Source organism: Balaenoptera borealis (assembly GCF_965194805.1).
Source record: "Balaenoptera borealis genome assembly, chromosome: 15".
In the NCBI taxonomy this organism is placed as follows: Eukaryota; Metazoa; Chordata; class Mammalia; order Artiodactyla; family Balaenopteridae; genus Balaenoptera; species Balaenoptera borealis.
The window spans coordinates 51,244,519-51,263,963 of NC_138871.1; the positions used below are offsets into that span (position 1 = coordinate 51,244,519).

The 19,445-nt window shown below is 39.7% G+C and overlaps 1 long non-coding RNA gene across 1 annotated transcript in view; it reads right to left on the reverse strand.

Annotated features, from left to right (window-relative positions):
* The window catches only part of LOC309612471, a 758,831-nt gene that overhangs the window by 595,842 nt on the left and 143,544 nt on the right, over positions 1 to 19,445 (reverse strand). The gene's annotated exons all lie outside the window — the stretch shown is intronic.

Consider the following 19,445-nt stretch of genomic DNA (forward strand, 5'->3'; position numbering starts at 1 on the left):
TAGCTAGTGGGAAGCAGCCGCATAGCACAGGGAGATCAGCTTGGTGTTCTGTGACCACCTAGAGGGGTGGGATGGGGGGGTGGGAGGGAGAGGCAAGAGAGAGGAGATATGGGGATATATGTATATGTATAGCTGACTCACTTTGTTATAAAGCAGAAACTAACACACCATTGTAAAGCAATTATACTCCAATAAAAATAAATAAATAAATAAATAAAATAAAATTACCTAAGTGGATCATGTTTGTGGCTCATGTTATATGTCTATTGGAGAGCACAGGTCTAGAGCTATGTGAAAATGAAGCATTTTCATTTAGCTTTTTCCTCCCCAGGTCCCCAGGCCACACTGCCGCACTGTTGGGCTCTCCCAACTCCGTGTGCAATCATTTTTCTTCCTTGTTTGTGGCCAGAGGGAATGTATTTCTGAACTTGGACTCAAAAGCAAGTAGCAGTTAAATGAAAAACAGGATACAGTGTTAATTATTTCACAACATAGCTGTTGATGAGCCAGTGGTTTAACAGACAGTGGTTCTGAGAGTCAAGAATATGTTCAAAGATAAACTTACACCAAGAGAAGCTCAGAAGACTTTTGTTGCATTACTCTGTCACTACACTTCCTGGTAAGAGAGAAGACTTTTCTCAAGTAAGCAAATATATTTATAGGTAGCTAAATTCAGTGTTTCTAAACCCTTCAGACAAGTCCTAAGGGAAAAACACTTTCTCTGTTTCCTGTATTTGAATGAAAAACAACTGGAGTCCAGTGTATCAGTTACTCTTCCCCCTAAACAGTAACTATACAGGTAACACCTCTAGTCTGCACCTCCCAGAGTGATGCTTCAGTGTAAGTGGTGACCCAGGAAAATAAAAGAAAAAGGAAGGGGGAAAGGGAAAAGAGGGAAGGGAAAATGGAGAAAGCGGGATGGGAAAGGGGGAAAGGGAAAGGAAAAGGAACAGAAAAAGAAAAAAAAAAAAAAAGAGAAGAAACACAACCAAAAGAAATGTCAAAATGTTATCCCAAATTGTTCTTTTTCTAAAACTCTTATTTATAATCCTGAACACCATAAAGAGGGTCAGTATCTCCCAGAGATTTCTTAAAGTACACATGTCTCCAGAGGTGATATTCAAAGTATTAACAACTGGCACAACCCAGGTACTGATCTCAGAATGAACCCTGGCTGTGAGCAATCCATTGGGCCATCCTGATACAAACTAGGTGAAAGCCAGCCCTGCATGTTTACCTCCCGCCCCCCAACCTCAACCTGGACCTGCTCCCACGTATCTTTCCTCAAACTTTAACCCACCATAAACTCCTTCAGTCCCATCCTGGCCAGCCTCTCATATCACCTTCCTCCTCAACGCCCCCTTCCTCCCGATTCTCCTTCACTGAATCCCAAGAAGCTGTCAGACAGTATAGGATCCTCCTTGGAGGGGTCAGAGCAAAGAAACTGAATGAGTAAATCCAGAAGCTCTTAGGGAACAGAGTGAAATGATGAACTGGGTATACAGATTAATAAACAATTTTTATCTTGCCACATTCAGAAGCAATAATGGGAGGAGGGGTAATGGCACTGGAGACTGTATTTCACCACAGGGCTCCATGTGTTAAATATAAGGTACTCTTCAGACCCTGTTTCTGGAAGGGATACATGGAGGGCGGAATAAAACAAGAGGAAAAGCCCTTCTTGCACTTGCATCAGCAAGATATAACAGATCATACCAGAAGTGATACTCTGCCTTATTTAGGCCAGCATCATTTAGCATTCATGAGAAAATCAAAAAAACATCACTGAAACTGATTTTTTTATTCTAATGTGATAGCTGCAAGCTTTGGGTTTATGAAGTATTTCATTTTATTAGGAAAATTTATAGAGACAAGCAAAGAATGAAGTTTCCGATTCTGGATAGCAATCCAGATAGAGAGGGAAGAGAGCATTAGATAAAGAGGACAAATACATAGAAAGTTGTGTCTGTTTAATATATAACATTAAAGAAACTAACTAAAAGTCAGCACAAAATAAAGCCCAACCATGAGGTCATGCTTTCTGGTTCTCATCAAAATGTATTCATTCAGCTGCAAGCAGCAGAAATTCCAACTAAAAATACCTTAAGTAATGAGGCCAATTATGTAAGATGCTCCAGACTTGGATGGGCAGCTTAATGGTCTCAAGGACCTAGGACCTATCCATGTTTTTGCCCCGCCATCCTTGGAGTGTTCAGCCATGCTTCCCTCATGGTAGCAAGGTTGCTGTAGCAGTTCCAGACACCACAGGTAGGCATGAACAAATCCAGAAACAAAGAAGAGAGGTCTTTCCTCCATGCACCTTTCTTTTCAAGGAGAGAAAATTTCTCCCCAAAGACCCTCAGCAAACATTCCTTCTTACCCATTCCTGAAGATTACTAGCCTGGCTGTAAGGGAGGTGGGACAAGGAAGCTCTGCCATATTTAGCCTCTAGGGCAGCAGGATGGCTCTGCCAGCCAGGGTGGCAGAGGAGGAGCTACAGTGGGAGGAATGATAGCAATCTTATCCTCCACCCTGAGTCAATTCAGATCCCCTCCCGTGGGATGAAGACTGTGAGGCTCAAGGTCAGACGCGTATGGCACATTGACCCCTCACATTCTGTGTCCTCGTCCCTCTCTCCTCTCTCCCTCCCCCTAGTCCCGCTCCTCCTCCCCACGTTAGTCTCTTCTACTCCTCCCTGGAACAAACTTTAAAAGTTTCTCAGATCTGAAAGCAACCACTAGAGTCAGACATTGCCCAAGAGATGCCCTGTTTGAGGCAAGATGTAGAAAAGAAAAAGGAGAATAGATTAAAGAAAAAAAAGTAACAAAAGAAACGCACTAGGGCTTCCCTGGTGGTGCAGTGGTTGAGAGTCTGCCTGCCAATGCGGGGAACACGGGTTCGAGCCCTGGTCTGGGAAGATCCCACATGCCGCAGAGCACCTACGCCCATGAGCCACAACTACTGAGCCTGCGCATCTGGAGCCTGTGCTCCGCAACAAGAGAGGCCGCGATAGTGAGAGGCCCGCGCACCGCGATGAAGAGTGGCCCCCACTTGCCGCAACTGGAGAAAGCCCTCGCACAGAAATTAAGACCCAGCACAGCCATAAATAAAAATAAATAAAGAAGAAAAAAGAAAGACATCCCTTTAAAAAAAAAAAGAAAAGAAAAGAAAAGAAACACACTAGGGTAGGAAGAAGGAAGACATGAGGAGGAGGAGAGAGAAAAGGGCAGGACAAGTTAAACAAAGGAGCACTGTGGAAGGGAGCCAGGCCCAGACTGTGTCTCTTTGGGCTAGAACTTGCCCATCTCAGGCTTAAAACGCTTTCAACTTGTTGCAAAGGGTTCAACTCAAAACACTGAATGGCCTCAGTCTTAGATCCCAGTAGAAAGGCCCACTAGTCATGCCATGGTGTTTAGACTTCCCAGGGCCCTATGTAACATGATCTGGATCCCCAAGATCTGGTTTAAAGGATTAGTAATGGAAAAATATTGCTGAAGGTCTTCAAGGCCTCCTCACTTCAGACATCAGTATAAGGACAGCTTGATCTTCTTCAGGACCCCAGGTCTTCATAATATTCTATTCTCTCTGTGGGTAATAGCATTACCCACAGCCTCTGAGTGTTCTGTTCTGGGATAGAAAAGTCTCAAAAATGCACTAAATCCCAAAGTCTGTAAGAGCACTATTTGTGTGCTCTTGCTTCCTTTTCTTCTATTTTCTTTACAACACAGGGTTCCTTGAATCTTGACACATTCTTCATAAACAAATACAAAAAGAGAATATCATAAAAATCATCTTCTTTTTAGTGATATTTTCCACATAATAAGATGCAAAGAGCATTTTTGGCTCTGCATTTAGAGAACTTTCAGGCAATTTTTCCCCCATGTGTCATTAGCTAGGGTCATTTAAACTTCCATGTATTAATGAGGTGCATAAAGATGAGGCTTGGGTAAAGAAGGTTTTAAATTGTTTCATAAACAGCATAAGCTGTACCACAGGGTTCCTGTCTCCCAAAAATCAATCTACCAAATGGGGTTATATGTTTCTGTTTTCCTTTAGGTGGGGGAGAGGAGGAGGAAGAGAAGGAAGGAGAGGAAGGAAGAAAACTTGAAAAATACCGATAAGAATACACTGTCTCTGTCTATAAAGTAATGGGAATCCTTCATAGGCCACATCCCTGCAGAATTCCTGACAAAATTCTCCTCTCCATTTATACCAAATATAGCATGAGCTGCTTCCAGCCCAGGCTCCCCAGTGCCACAGTCCAAGGTACTGCTTCCAGGAAACAGCCCTGGAAGAGCCCCATCCACCTTAAGCTAACAGAACATTGGCTGTGGATCAGTCAGGCTGGTGTGTTAATCCCTCTTTCCTAGGACATCTGGAGTGCTTAAGGCAGCTTAGTTTGCTATGTATTTCAGTGAACAGCTTTAGATCAAAATTCAAGAGCCAATTTACTTGTGGGAGGGAATCTAATCAAAAGACATAATGGTTAGCATTTGGAATTGTGTAAATATTTGCTGTTGGGATAAATTACATCACTGGTGGCTACCTCCAGAAGTCAAAAACTCTGAAGAAGCCCACACAGTTGTTTTCCATTCATTCATTCATTCATTCATTCAAAGAATATTTACTGAGTGCCTAGTGTAAGCCAGAATTTTCCAGTCACTGGAAGAACAGTGGTAAATAATCAAACAAAAATTCTGCCCTCATGGAGTTTACATTCTAGGAGAGGGAACAGAGGGCATACAAGCTAAATAAGTAAAATGTACTGAATGCTGGACAGTGGTAAGTGCCCAGGACAAAGCACCAATCAAGGAAGCAGGATATGATATAAACTGTCAGGGAATAATTAAAGGCCTCCCTGAAAAGGTGACTTTTGACTAAAAACAGGAAGGAAGTGGAAAGTGAGACATGTGAATATTGAGGGAAGGTTAGTCCAGGCAGAGGGAAGAGCAAGCACAAAAGCCCTCCAGCTAGGATAAGCTCGTTGAGTTCTAGAAAAATAAGGTCAGTGTGGCTGGAGCAGAGAAAAGGGGGTGGGAGAGAGTAGTGAGGGACAAGGACAAAAAATACAGGGAGCCAGGTCATTGTGATAGATTTACTCCTGAAAAGGTGAAGGTGAAGTGGCAGAAAAGTACTGGAAAGGTTGTAGTAAGTATTTATTGAGCTGTTGTGCGTGGATGGCCTGGCCTAGCCTTCCTTGAACACTAGGAGATCTTGAATTCAGCCACTTTCATTTCCTTTAACAGCTTGCTCCACCTCATCCTCCTTGGGCCCCCATCCTTCTGGTTTCCCGAGCCCACACTTTACATCCTCCACTACTGTCTCTCCATCCTCCCTGCTACAAAGCTGCTCTCCTGCAGAGCTGTCATTTTGTAAAGGAGATGATAAATGGTTCACATCACAGTGATAATACTCTCTTAAATTTCAGTAAGTTTTACACATTCTAGAAGACATTGACTTTCATTGGCTCATTAGATCCTCAAAACATTTCTGTGAGGTAGGAAGTATTCTTTTGTTATAAAAAGAAGAAATCACCATTCAGAGGTTTGGACATACTAAGGGAAGGCAGAGTAAGACTAGAATTCCAGTCTCCTGCTCTCCCCTTCCTAGAATTACTTAAAAGTAGAGATATTGGAAACACCAGTCTCAGCATGAAATGAAGGGCAGTAGCCTAAATCAGACAACTTCCTGCAGCAGGACCGGACCAACAGCTAACAGCTGGTGTTCACAGGTCACAGTGAAGCCTTGATGGTATGAATTTAATCCAATGAACAAGAAAAATAGAATCACAAAGCAAAGCCCAGCACTCAAGTAGGATTTTTAGTAATTCCCTGTACAACATTTCTCCTCCTGACCCCAAGCACAGGACCCCCCTGACTGGCAGGCAGCTGAGCTCAGCAAAAGCCAGAAGGAAAAAGAATGAAGTCCATGAAGTGTACTCTAACCCAGGAGAGCCCTAACTCATGGGCCAAACTTGGCTGTGGGCCGCGGTAGTTAAGAAGGAATTTGAAAACTAAATTATTTCCTCAAGAAGGGAATAATCTTTACTTTAAGTGTATTTTTGTTCATCCCTAAAAGAGCCATTGTTTAAAGAGAATAAGACCATTCCATGGCCTGGGCCCTTTTCTTTGCCACAGTCAGTCATTTCACAACAAAGCAATATGAGGACAGAAGTGCCCTTAGATCTGGGCAACTAGGTCCCTGCCCTGGACACCACTCTGGCCTCCTGCAGTCATGCCCCACCCACAGCCAAGGAGTCTAGGAGTCCACAAGGCCAAGGGAACATGACCACCCAAGCCTACACTGAATGTGCTGATACTTAGGGCCCCCAAACCTCCTGCCCAAATTGGTGAACCACACCCCCAGTGTGCATACCACAAGGCCTGAGGATCACAGTTCACAGGGTGTTGATGGAGCTCAGAGGCACAGGCTGGGGTGACCCCAGGCTGGATGGAATCAGGATGGGAGGAGAAGGGAGGAGCTAGGGGCCAATACCTCCACTGGCACCCTTACCTGAATACTGCAGATGTTAATGATGGGTCTGCATGAAGAAATGGAGATGGACTGATGCCCCCCCATCCCTACTACTGAGAAAACTACTGAAGGTTTTCAAGGCTTTTTTTCCCCCTAGATAAAATATTTTTTACTTTTAGACAAGCATTTTAATACAAAAATTCTTTAATATACAAACTACAATCACAACAGCTTCCACGTAGTAATGGAGGGATGGGGTGTAATGGGAATCTCGGCAAAGGGAAGGAAGTTTTTCAGCATCCCTACTACTTCCTTTGCCTACAATCACTCTGTGGCCTGTGAGAGCCTGAGGTCTCACATCTGTGAGGGCAGATCAAGCGTATAATCAATCCACAAAAAAAGTTGCAACAAATTCAAGATAGAAATTTTATCAAATATATTTGCTGACCACAATTGTATGAAACCAGAAATCAGTAACAGGAGAAAAGCTAGAAAGTTCACAAATACATTGAAGTTAAACAAAAATGCTCCTGAACATCCAATGGATTAAAGAAGAAATCAAAAGGGAAATAAAGAAATATCTTGAGGCAAATGAAAATGGAAATTCAACATACCAACACTTATGAGATGCAGCAAAAGCAGTTACAAGAGGAAAGTTTATAGTGATAAATGCCTACATTATGAAAAAAGAAAGCTCTCAAACAACCTAACTTTATACCTCAAGGAACTGAAAAAGGAAGAACTAACCCAAAGTTAGCAGAAGGAAGGAACTAAAGACCAGAGCAGATAAGTGAAAGACAGAACAGGAAAATAATAGAAAAGATAAACAAAACTAAAAGTTGGCTCTTTGAAAATTGACAAACCTTTAGCTAGACTAAGCAACAACAAAAAAAAAGAGGACCCAAATAAATAAAATTACAACTGAAAGAGGAGACATTACAATTGATACCACAGAAAGACAAAGGATAATGAGACTATTATGAACAATTATACATCAACAAATAGGACAACCCAGAAGAAATAGATTAAATTACTAAAAACATACAACCACCAGACTGAATCATGATGAAATAAAAAATCTGAACAGACCAATAAGAAGATTGAATCAGTAATCAAAAACATCTTAACAAAGAGAAGCCCAGAACCAGATGGTTTTACTGGTGAATTATACCAAACGTTTAAAGAAGAATCATTACCATACTTCTCAAACTCTTCCAAAAAGCTGAACACTCCCAAACTCATCTTATGAGGCCAGCATTAGTCTGATACAGAGCCAGATAATGACACTACAAGAAACAAAAGCTAAAGACCAATATCCTTTATGAATGTAGATGCAAAAATTCTTAGTAAAATTCTAACAAACTGAATTCAACAGCATATTAAAAGGATCATATACCATGATCAAGTGGTACTCATCCCTGGGATGCAAGGATGGTTCAACATACATAAATCAATAAATGTAGTACATAATATGAATAGATTGAAGAATAAAACTCATGATCATCTCAATAGATGCATTTAACAGAACTGAACATCCATTAATGATAAAAATGCTCAACAAATTGAGTATAGAAGGAACATACGTCAACATAATAAAGGTTATATATGACAAGCCCACAGCTAACATCATACTCAATGGTGAAAGGTTGAAAGCTTTTCCTCTAAGATAAGGAACAAGACAAGAGTGCCTACTCTCAACACTTCTATTCAACATGTACTGGAAGTCTTAAGCCAGAGAAATCAGGCAAGAAAAAGAAATAAAAGGATTCAGAACTGGAAAACAGGAAGTAAAATTATCTCTGTGTGCAGATGACATGATTTTGTATATAGAAAATCCTAAAGACTCCACCAAAAGCCTGTTAGATCTAATCAGTGAATTCAGTGAAACTACAAGATACAAAAATCAACATACAAAAATCAGGTGCACTTCTATATACTAACAATATATTATCTGAAAAAGAAAACAATCCCATCTACAATAGCATCAGAAACAATAGAATACTTAGGAATAAATTTAACCAAGGAGGTGAATGATCTGTACAAAGAAAACTGTAAGACAGGTATGAAAAAAACTGAAGACACAAACAAAGATTGTTCATGGATTAGAATTAACATTGTTAAAATTTCCATACTACCCAAAGCCATCTATAGATTCAATGCAATCTCTATCAAGATTCCAATAGCATTTTTTTACAGAAATAGAAAAAAAAAATCTTAAAATTCATATGGAACCACAAAAAACCATGAATAGTCAAAGCAATCCTGAGAAAGAACAAAGGTGGAGGCATCACACTTCCTGATTTCAAACTATATTACAAAGCTATAGTAATTAAAACAGTATGGTAATCATTTCTCAATAAATACATATACCAAATCATTACATTGTATACCTTAAATTTATAATGTCAATTTTATCTCAATAAAGCTGGGAGGAAAAGGGAAAAAAGTTATCCAACATTACATGGCTGGCAAGTGGCAGAGCCAGGATTGATTCGTCCCTCCCTTCCTCCCTCCCTCTTTCCGTTCCTTCAATGGTTATTGAGCTCCTAGTATGTGATGGGTATTATGCCAGACTCCCTGGATACAGACATAAACACAATAGCCAAGGTGGCCACTGCCCAGATGAAGATCGCCTTCTGCCAGGGAAGGCAGATAATGAACAACTAAGTCAAGAAAGAAGCAACACAAAGACAGATAGGTACAGTGCTATAAATAAATGAACAGAGGGATATAATCAGGAGGATCTGGGAAGGGGATGTATGCTGAGACAGGATGATAAAGGATCTGTCCAGTTGCAAAGCACAGCTCTTTCCATGACCCCTTCCATCCCTCCAGTGTGCCTCTGCAGTTTATGTGACAGCCCACTTTCATTCCACATGTTCAACAACTAACTCTAGGTCTAGCAAATATTTGCAAACCTTACCATTGCCAATGACTCTCGGAGTCTTTTCCTAAGATGTTGCAGAATTCATAAAATGCTTCTCACCCTCAACAGAATAAAAAGGAGATCTGTGCCTGTATCCATGCATGACCAAAGATGAAGGATCATAAGAAAATTATTAGTGTATGCTTTGCTGATTATGGATAATTAGTTAGGACACTATGATCTGCAGGCTGCATGTGTGGTGGGAGTGTCCCCCACATGATGTGATTTGAAGGAAAGTAAAGCTTACTCGCCTCTTTCCCTCATCACCACCACCCTCTCCCCCACCAAATCCAGAGTCCCATCCCTACCAGTGTTCTGCAATACCTGAAATCCCCACCCTATCAATCAGATGCATTATGGTGGAAAGAGCAAGGAACAACATGCCCAAAGACCTAGTTTGAAGTTTAAACCTTTCACTGGTTTTGTGACCTTAAGGAAGTCACTAGGATTCTCAATTTCTGTCTAGGAGTCTCAGTTTCTGCAACTATAAATAATGGGAAATATCCTATTTCTGGAAAGAATGTATGATTTAGAATGCATGAAAGAACGTTGAAAACCACCCAAACATCATGAATATTGGCCCAGTTGAAATGTAAAAGTTTCTTGGGAAAAGTGTCTCACTCAGAGCGATTTAATTAACTGAGCTCCTGCTGCCTCTTACTGCTTTACTCTTAGAGAACAGGGCACACAGGGGCTTGTCTGATAGAGGAAGGAGAGTCAGGGTGCTGGGGAGACAGGGTAGATGCATGTAAAATGAGAGCTTATTGGGCAGCCAGTTGGGCAGCATGAGAACTTTGGAGAGAGTGAATTAACCAAACTCAAGGCCTTCATACGTCCTCAGTGAGTTATGCAAACTCAAGACATCCTTGAGAAGAAACAGCTAGAAGGAAATGAAGGAGTGTTGAAGAACAACCCAGTCCATGTCACATGACTCAGACTCCTCCATTGCCAGGGCACAGCCCAGAAGACAGCGAGAGCCCAGCATGGGCCCTAGTGGGAGAGTCAGTCACAGAGGACCAACCAGGAAGGCAGGATTATCAACAGAAATCAATACTTAGTAAAACTCGGCTATAGCTTCAAAATGCACAACTCTGTACTCTTTCTGCCAACATTGCTCAAGTATGAGGGCAAAGCAGACTTTCCAGACTACAATGACTGTGAGAGTTGACCACCTTAAACCCGTGAGAAGAAGTAAATCCACAGGGAAATAGGGGGTATAAGAAGTAGTGGTAAGCACAGAAACAACATATATGAGTCAATGTCATCCACTATTGAGTCTTTTAAGAACAACTGTTTTTTCATTGCTTAAAAATCAATATCAAGAAGTTCAAACTGTATAGATTATTAACTCCTTATGTCTTGGATAAGGAAAGAAAGAAAATAACTTCAGATGGAGAAAAAAATTTAGTAAACAATGTATGCTTACCAACTTCAATCCTCATAACCCCCAGTGGTCCACCGTGGGGATGGCAGCAATAAAATATTTTACCACCAAAAAGAAAAAAAATGTATGCTTAAAATAAAAGGATAATCACTTAATGGAAACACAACAAAATAAAAATGGCAATATAACTTTTAGCTTGTAAAAGCTAAAACTATAAAGCTTTTAAATAAAACATAGAAAATTATCTTCATGACCTTAAAGTCAGCCAAGATTTCTTAGAACCCTAAAAGTGCTAATTATTAAAAAAAAATGATCATTTGGATTTGATCAAAATTAAGACACATTAAGAAAATTAAAACGCAATCAAAGGCTGAGAAAAAAATACTCTCAAAATATATATCTGACAAAGGATTGTACATTAAAAACTACAAATGAACAATAAAAAGATAATCTAAGAAATAAGAGGATGACAAACACATCTACCATCTGCCCCAACAACTCCATTCTTAGATATTTACACAAATTCGTTTAAAATACTTCAAAAAAAGATATGTACATAGCACCCTTATTCGTAAAACCAAAAACGTTTCCAAACCCAAATGTCCATCGAAAGGTGAATGGATATATAAACTTTGGTATACTTAAACAATGGAATATTATTCAGCAATAAAAATGAATAAACTACTGATACATACGGCACACTGGTAAATCTCAAAAACATTACGTGAAATGAATGAAGCCAGGCACAAAGGAGTAAATACTGTATGATTCCGTTTTTATAGAGTTCAAGAACAGGCAAGACTAACCTGTGGTGACAGAAGTCCAAAGTGACTGTCTTGGGATGAGGCCTTGACTAGAAAGGGGAACATTCTATGGTGATGGACAGAGTCTACTGTTTGTGTGGTGGTTACACAGATGTAAACAATTATCAAACCTACCAAACTGAACACTTAAGATCTGTGCATTTTATTGTGTGTAAATTATACCTCAGTTTTTTGACAATCCACAAAAGAAGTCTGATAGTGTTCCTTTAGTAGCAATTAGAAAATATAGCAGAGGAGGGGGGAAAAAAACCCCCTCATGATAGCAATGAAACCTATAAAGCATAGGAGTAAATATAAGAAAAGAAGTGTAAGACTTTCACAAAGAAAATTATAGAACTTATTGAGAATAGACCTAAGTGAAGATACAATAATGTTCACCAATGTGAACTTTTAATATTGTAAAGATATTATCCCCTCCCCCCAAATGACTGTATAAATTCAATGCAATTCCAATGAAATTCCCAGCTTTAGTTCACAGGTAGAGATTCACGGAACTTTAGAAATCAACTTGGCTGTATCAAGTAAAGATGCACATATCATGAAACTTAGAATTTTGACTTCTAGAATATGTTCCAAGGAAAAGTCTTATCTTTATGCACAAAAAGACATGTACAAAAATGATCACTGCACCATTCTTTTAAAAACACCAATAAACACATAAGTTGCTTTTAATTACTGCTGAACTGTTTCTTCATATTGGAGAACTGGTCTGAATGAAGTTGATTCTTTAGAATTTAATGATAAATCCTTTGTGGCTTAGTTTCATGGCCAATTTTTTTAAGTAATCTTTTTTACTCAAACTGATGTGCATTCTGTGTTTGTTCATTACTTATTTACCTTTCTTCCTGGATTTAACTGCTTCCTCCCAGATTCACTTCATTTCTAGCTGGAATACATCCTTCACTTCTTTCAAAGTAAACCCTTGGTAGTAATTACTATGAGACAATATATGCCCCAAATATCTGTATTCCAACCTCACATTTAAATAATAATTTTGCTCACTATAAAACTCTAGTTTTATTGTCTTTTCTTCAACATTTTGAAGATATTAATTCACTGCTTTCCCATATCTGGTGTAGCTGCTGATTATACATATGGTCATACAAGGTATATAAGTATAATCATACAAAGTCTGATCATAATCTGATTTTCTTGCTCCTTTTGGGTAATGTGCTTTTCTATTTTTGAAATCTTGCAGTATTTTCTCTTTTTCTTTATATTCTTTACTGTCACTGTGGAATGTTTCTGTGTGAGGTCACCTCTCCTCTTCCACACACTGTGTCCTGTCAGTTCAGGATCTTCTGTGATTCTGTTGATGCAAATTTCCACTTCTACTTCAATCCTTCATCTCTATCAAACTGCCATCTCTTCATCCTTTTCCAATGCATTCTGAGAAAACTCCTCATTCCAGTCTTTCCGCCTACTAAAGTGTTCTTTGGCTGTATCCATTCCCATATGCAGCCCATCCACTGAGTTCTTTGTTTCAACAATTATATTTAGGTACCCAATATTTGCAACTGGTTTCTCTTCCTATTTGCTTCTCCTTTCTTTATTTTATTCAATATTCTCCTTTATGTCTAAGGATAATTACTATGCTTAATTTTTAAATTATTGTTCATTCTATTTCCTCTGGTTTATCTTCTTTGTTAAATTTCTTCATAGAACATTTACTCCTCACATATCTCACCATTTTTCCTTGTAAGCTCATCTTTTATTCCTTTAGGACTATCAACTGTTTTGCTAATACCCGAGAGAGATGTAAAAGCTTAGGTTTGGCTTGTTTTCCAAGTGAGTTAAAGGAAGATGATCTTCAAGGAAAAATATCTCAAAGTTTGCAATCTGAATTCAGTCATTTTCTGACCACCACCAACAACCCGGCCTAGGGGACATCTCATCACCAGGCATGTTCTTATAAGCACAGATAGTCTCTCGTATCACTGCCTAGCCCACAGGATGGAAGGAGAAGGCACGATAAGGGAGTGCTCAGGGGGCACACAGGTATTGTGGCTACTGGCTTCTCACTTTGGCTCTGGCGTTGCCCTGGCACTACCCTGCCACTTCTGCCTAGTGCCACTGCTTTCCCATCCACAAAGAAGGCAGGAAATGCATCAGCAGAGTAATGTGGGGAAGAGAAAGGACACACTCATAGTCTCTGCCAGCCAATCCCTCAGATGTCCCTGGCCTTCTTCCTCTCCAGTCTGGCAACAAAACATTCATCTCCCTGGGGTTCTCACAGTTTTTGCATTAGTTAATGAAAATGGCTGAGATCCACTCATCTTTTTTTCCTGTGACATCTCCATTGTTGGGTTCAGAGAAGAAAGCCAACACCATGCAAATACTGAGTGATAAGGGACCCCAGGTTTATTTAGGCTATACAATAAAAACTTTGTCAAGAGAAATTTTTTAAAAATACACTAAGACAAAGGTATTGGTGACTGAGTACAGAGCTAGATTACATGCCAGCTCCCAGCTCAGGCTGCACAGCTTTCCTGACCATCCTCAAACCAAAGAGAGAACTTTAGAATCAATTTAATTTAATCAAAGCTCACCAAGGGCACTAGAGAGAGAACATTTGACTACTTTCAACGATTGCCCAAAGGCAATAACTCCTGAGAGGAATGAATACACACTCACAGAAATATATCCTATAGGGCATAGTCTGTGACCTCATTTAATTCACCTTTACTTTTAACATATCTTTTCAAATTTTCATAGCTCTCTGTTCCTTTCCCTCTCTGATATCAAATACTCATCTATTCTAATTTTATTTATTCTGTTCCAATGAAAAAATATGAACAATGGCTGGGACAAAGAGTCCTTCAGGGTTTCATGGGTTCTCATATCAGAAAGGCTACAATCTGGTTCCTTCAATGAGTTCTGGGTAAACACTAATTACTCTGAGATTGAGCAAGACACTCCCATGGCTCAATTACAGAAATTCTGGATTACAGAGGACAGAATCAAGCTCCCTTATTCTGCCAAAGTCAACTCAGTATCTGCACAGTATCCCATGGAAAACTGAGAAAGGCGGCCATGACTTGAGACTCCTGGGAATTTGCCCTGCTGGAGACATTATTTTCACCTAATGAAATAATATCAATTTAAAAGCCAAATCACTTCTGGATAAACAGTTAAAGTGTTCCTCATACAAAGCCCTTTGAATAAGCATGAAATAAAAATGCTGTCATTATGAATTATATTAATGGTGAGATTGAAAGTAAATCTTTAACACATTGAACGTTACAAGACTTCCCCCAAGTCCCTCTACTGTAAAACAGGGACACGAGACCATCATTACAGGTCAATAACAATACAGTTCCCAGCGATAATGAGCATTTCTGATTTCTCCTCCTCTGGTTCAAGACCCAAGTAGACCCACACGCAGGCAGACACAGACACAGACACAGACACAGACACACACACACACACACACACACCCACAACACCATTACAGAATGTTTTCCCCTCTCAGCCTTTGCCTTTATTTCCTTCTCTGTTCCCAACCTGTAGCCAGAACTCATACATATGGTTCTCCCAATGACAGAAATATCTACTAAGACTCCATCCACCTGACCAAAAATAGAAAGTTAAAAATTGAGAAAAGTAGATAATGACCAACCAAGATTCTTTAGTCCCTTCCTTCTCCTTTCAAAGAGACACTGAACCTCAACCTCTTTTTCCCTTCACTGATAAAGCAGGAGAAGGTCTTGGGGAAAACTGGCCCAGCCTCTGACAAGTTAGGTATCATCATCTCCCATTTTACAGATGAAGCAACTGAGGCTCCTAGAATTAAAACAACTTGCCAAATATACCACAAGCAAGTGGCAACGGGTGAACTAGAATGCAGCTTTTGTACTTCTTAAAACAGTCTTCTCCCCATCGCCCAACACTGTAGGTTTTTAACCAGATGCTCAAGTATTCTCAATGCATCATAGCCTGTGCAGAGTTGGGAGGACAATGGTATTTCTCGACTTTTATTACTTCAAATCTCATCAACCATTTTATTTCACAACCTCAAAAAAGCTTCTCTATTTCACCGTGGTGGGTTTCAACCCCCTGCAGTTGACTTTCTGCCACCCTTTGTTAACAGGCAATCTCCAGGCCAATGCAAGGTCACCATCTAGTGGTAAGAGCTACTAACTACAGGCTACACAGCACATCTTAGCAGATCTTTGCACCCCTTTTGCCCTCTTCCCACGCCCACCTCTCACCCCGCCATTATTTCCATCAAACATACAGAAATAATTTACAGAGGAAATAAGGAATTTTTAACTATATAAAACAGAGTAATTTTTCAATTATTTTAAGATTTAGGCATTTACTAAGTCAATACACTCAGACTCATGTATAGGTAATGATCTACCCTGCCAGTGGACTGTTCTTAGCCTAGAGCTTTACATGCAAAGAAGCATCAAGAGAAGACTAGATACGAACCACATGGCAGATCATTATAGATGACCACAACTCGGGGTAAGCTCAGGATAAGTGCTCTACTTCACTAAAGGACCTCAAACCATCTTAGCAACTTCCTGAAAATTGAGCAAGCACTACTCAAGCAAAACAAGCTACTTCTAAAAATAACATGAATTCTGATTCTACGCTCAAACATCAAGTATTTTTTGAACACATGCTATAGGCTTAAAAAAATAACATGAATATGTTAGGTAAGTATTGAACAGTCCTCTAGCAAGCCTGCTTTTGCACACCATTCACTATTCCATAGAATCCGCTGTCTTCCTATTAAACAAATATTTTTAAGTGCTAAATTCTGTCATCTTTTTTCGGTCCTAAACATGAGCTTCTCTGCAGCTTTTAGCACCCTTGACCAAGGGCTCTTCCTCAAACTCTCTATCTTTAATTCCTTGACCTATATACTCTCTTGATGATATGCACACCTCTCGGATCACGCCTCTAGTTTTAGTAACCCCCCCTACCATGCCTCTGAAGCTATGGATCTATCCCCCAAAGATCTAGCTTGGGACTCCTTTTATTCTTTTCACTTTATCCTGACAATCCATCACATGTGCGACTTCAACTATCATGTCGATATCTCCATTCCTGACTTTTCTTTTAAGCTCTAGTGTCACATTTTTAACTGCCTACTGGATATCTCCCCACTGGAATTTCAAACTCAACATGCCTAAATCAGAGAGCAGCAACTTCCCCTCCAACTCCACTTCCCTTTATTCACCATTTCAATCCATCAGTCTCCATACTTTGCTGCTCCTTTAACTCCTTCTTTTCCCAATGCACTCTCATCTAACCATCTCCAGGGGCAGTCAGGTCTGTATCTGCATTGATCTCTCACCATCCCTTTCTCCCTTCTCTCCCCAAGGCCACTACTCTGATTCAGGCTCTCATTCCCTTCCACTCTGACCACAATTTTTCAACTCTTATTTGTTCTATGTATATTTGCTGAGAACCTATCACATACCAGGCATTTACCAGGCACTGGGAATAGAGCAGGGACCAAATGAGATAGGACACTTGCTCTGATGGGTTTTATTTGTTACTGTCGAGAAAGAGAAAACAAACAAATATAAGAAATGAGGAAAGGCACAAAGAAAAACTTCAACATTCTCATCCTTGTCTCCTTGATTCAAAAGAACAAAATCTCCATCATCATCTTGAACCTTTAGTTTCTTAGTTATTCTGCTCTACCTTTTATAGGTGACCTGTAATGAAACTCAGAGAAATTCCAATTTTTGCATAGTTGATGGCAAAAAGCGGAAAAGCAAAAGCCAATTGTTTCCCTAAATGTTAAACTCTTGCTTAACTTTAAAATCATTTTCATAAATTAAGAAACAACTTCTAAACTTTTGAGAGTTAATTAGGCAAAAAATTGTACATGTGCTTTGCCATAGCAAAAAGTGTGAAACGAACAACTTTTGTTACTTGGAGGCAAAGTTAGTATTGTGTGCCTGTTTTGATCATTTAGTTGGAAACCTGAAAGTCTAAATTATGTTTATTGTCCTTACTAAAAGGTATTATCCCATCAACCGATGCTAATTGAGCCTAAAAAGCAACCAACAAGATTTGCGTTTGTTCATATCCTCAGTATTAACTTCTGATTTTTAAGGCCTTATATACTTGAGTGATTGATTTATTCATTTATTCTTTCTTTCATTTAACAAACATTTATTACAGAATGCTTTAGAATGCTTATTATGTGCCAGACATGGGACTGGTTTCTGGGGTAGAGAAATATGACATTTTGACTATCCTCAAGAAATTCACAATCTAGCATGACAAGAATTTTTGTGAAACAGTGAGAGAGGTGAGAGTTATAACAAAACTCAAAGTTCTGTGGGAAGAGGATGGTTAGGAGTCAAGCAAAGCCTCACCACAAAAAGACAACTTAGGCTGGGTCTTGAGAGATGAGAGTTTTTCAGCTGAGATGGGGAAGGGTATTGCAGAGAGAAGGAAAAAGATGTACTCAGGGGTGTGACACAATAGAACATCCACTGGGGCAACTGCCAATACCTGACATAAGAGTCCCAACTTTAGATAACAGAGGGGGAATAAACCAGTTATCAAACCTGAACAGAAATGTCAATGCATTGTCATACTTGCACAAAATTGGCAGGTGTTAGCCAGTTTCTGACATTAGCTTGCTTGACATGTACTCAAACGACCTTGACCATGCTATATGGATAGAAACTTTCAGTCACTGACTCTGCCTTTAGTCATATCACAATTCTTCCAAGAACTTAAATTAACATATCATCAACGTGCCCAGGTTTCCCAAGGCAACCATGAATTTATTAAAAGAAAATTTAGTTCTGCCTGCTGGTTTGTGTTATCTAGTGTTTGGCTGTTTTTGTTGTTACCACAGCAACAGGTGGACACAGAACATGTGGTACTGCTAAAATATTGCTTTATGAAGTACTTTCTGGTATTATTTCCACCAGAAGAGTTAAAGAGAATATAATGAGCCACTGTCTCTGAGGAGGAACCAAAACAGAAGAAGAGGGAGTAAGACAAGGGACTGGGTTCCAAAAAGGTTTCACGGACCACATCCCGTGGCAAAGAATTAATAGCTCTCACTGGAAAAGTCTCTGAGGCAAACAGTGGGTTAGCAATGCTAATAATGCAATGTGAACTTGACCCTCCCTAAGAAGGAGAGGGTACTCAGGCTTTCCAACCTAACTGACCACGGACCACTTTTTCATCTAGAGGTGCAGGGACCATGAAACATACATCGAGTTAAATACTATTATAGCTTAAAAAAAAAAAAACCTATATTAAGAAGCTTAAATGCAACTAAGTGAAAGAAGCCGATCTGATAAGGCCACATACTATTTGATTCCAATTACATGATGCTCTGGAGAAGGCAAAACTACGGGGACCGTAAAGATCAGTGGTTTTCAGGGGCCTACGGGGTAGGGAGCAATGAATAGGCAGAGCACAGAGGATTTTTAGGGTGGCGAAACTATCTTGTATGATACTGTAATGGTGGATACGCGTCATTATACATTAGTCCAAACCCATGGAATTATAACACCAAGAATGAACTCTAACACAAACTACAGACTTTGAGTGATAATGATGTGTCAGTGCAGGTTCATCCATTGTAACAAGTGTACCTCTCTGATGGCAGGTGTTGATGGTATGAAAGGCTATGTATGTGCAGAGTCAGGGGGTATATGGGGAAACTCTCTGTACTTTCTGCTCAGTTTTGCTGTGATGTAGCTGCTCTAAAAAACTGCCCTAAAAAATAAAGTCTATTTTTAAAAACTACATTATATCCTATATAAGAAAACTATAAAATTAAAGAAATAGCCTCTCATGAAGCCATGATTCCCCAAGGTCCCTTCTCTATATATTGAAAACAGTG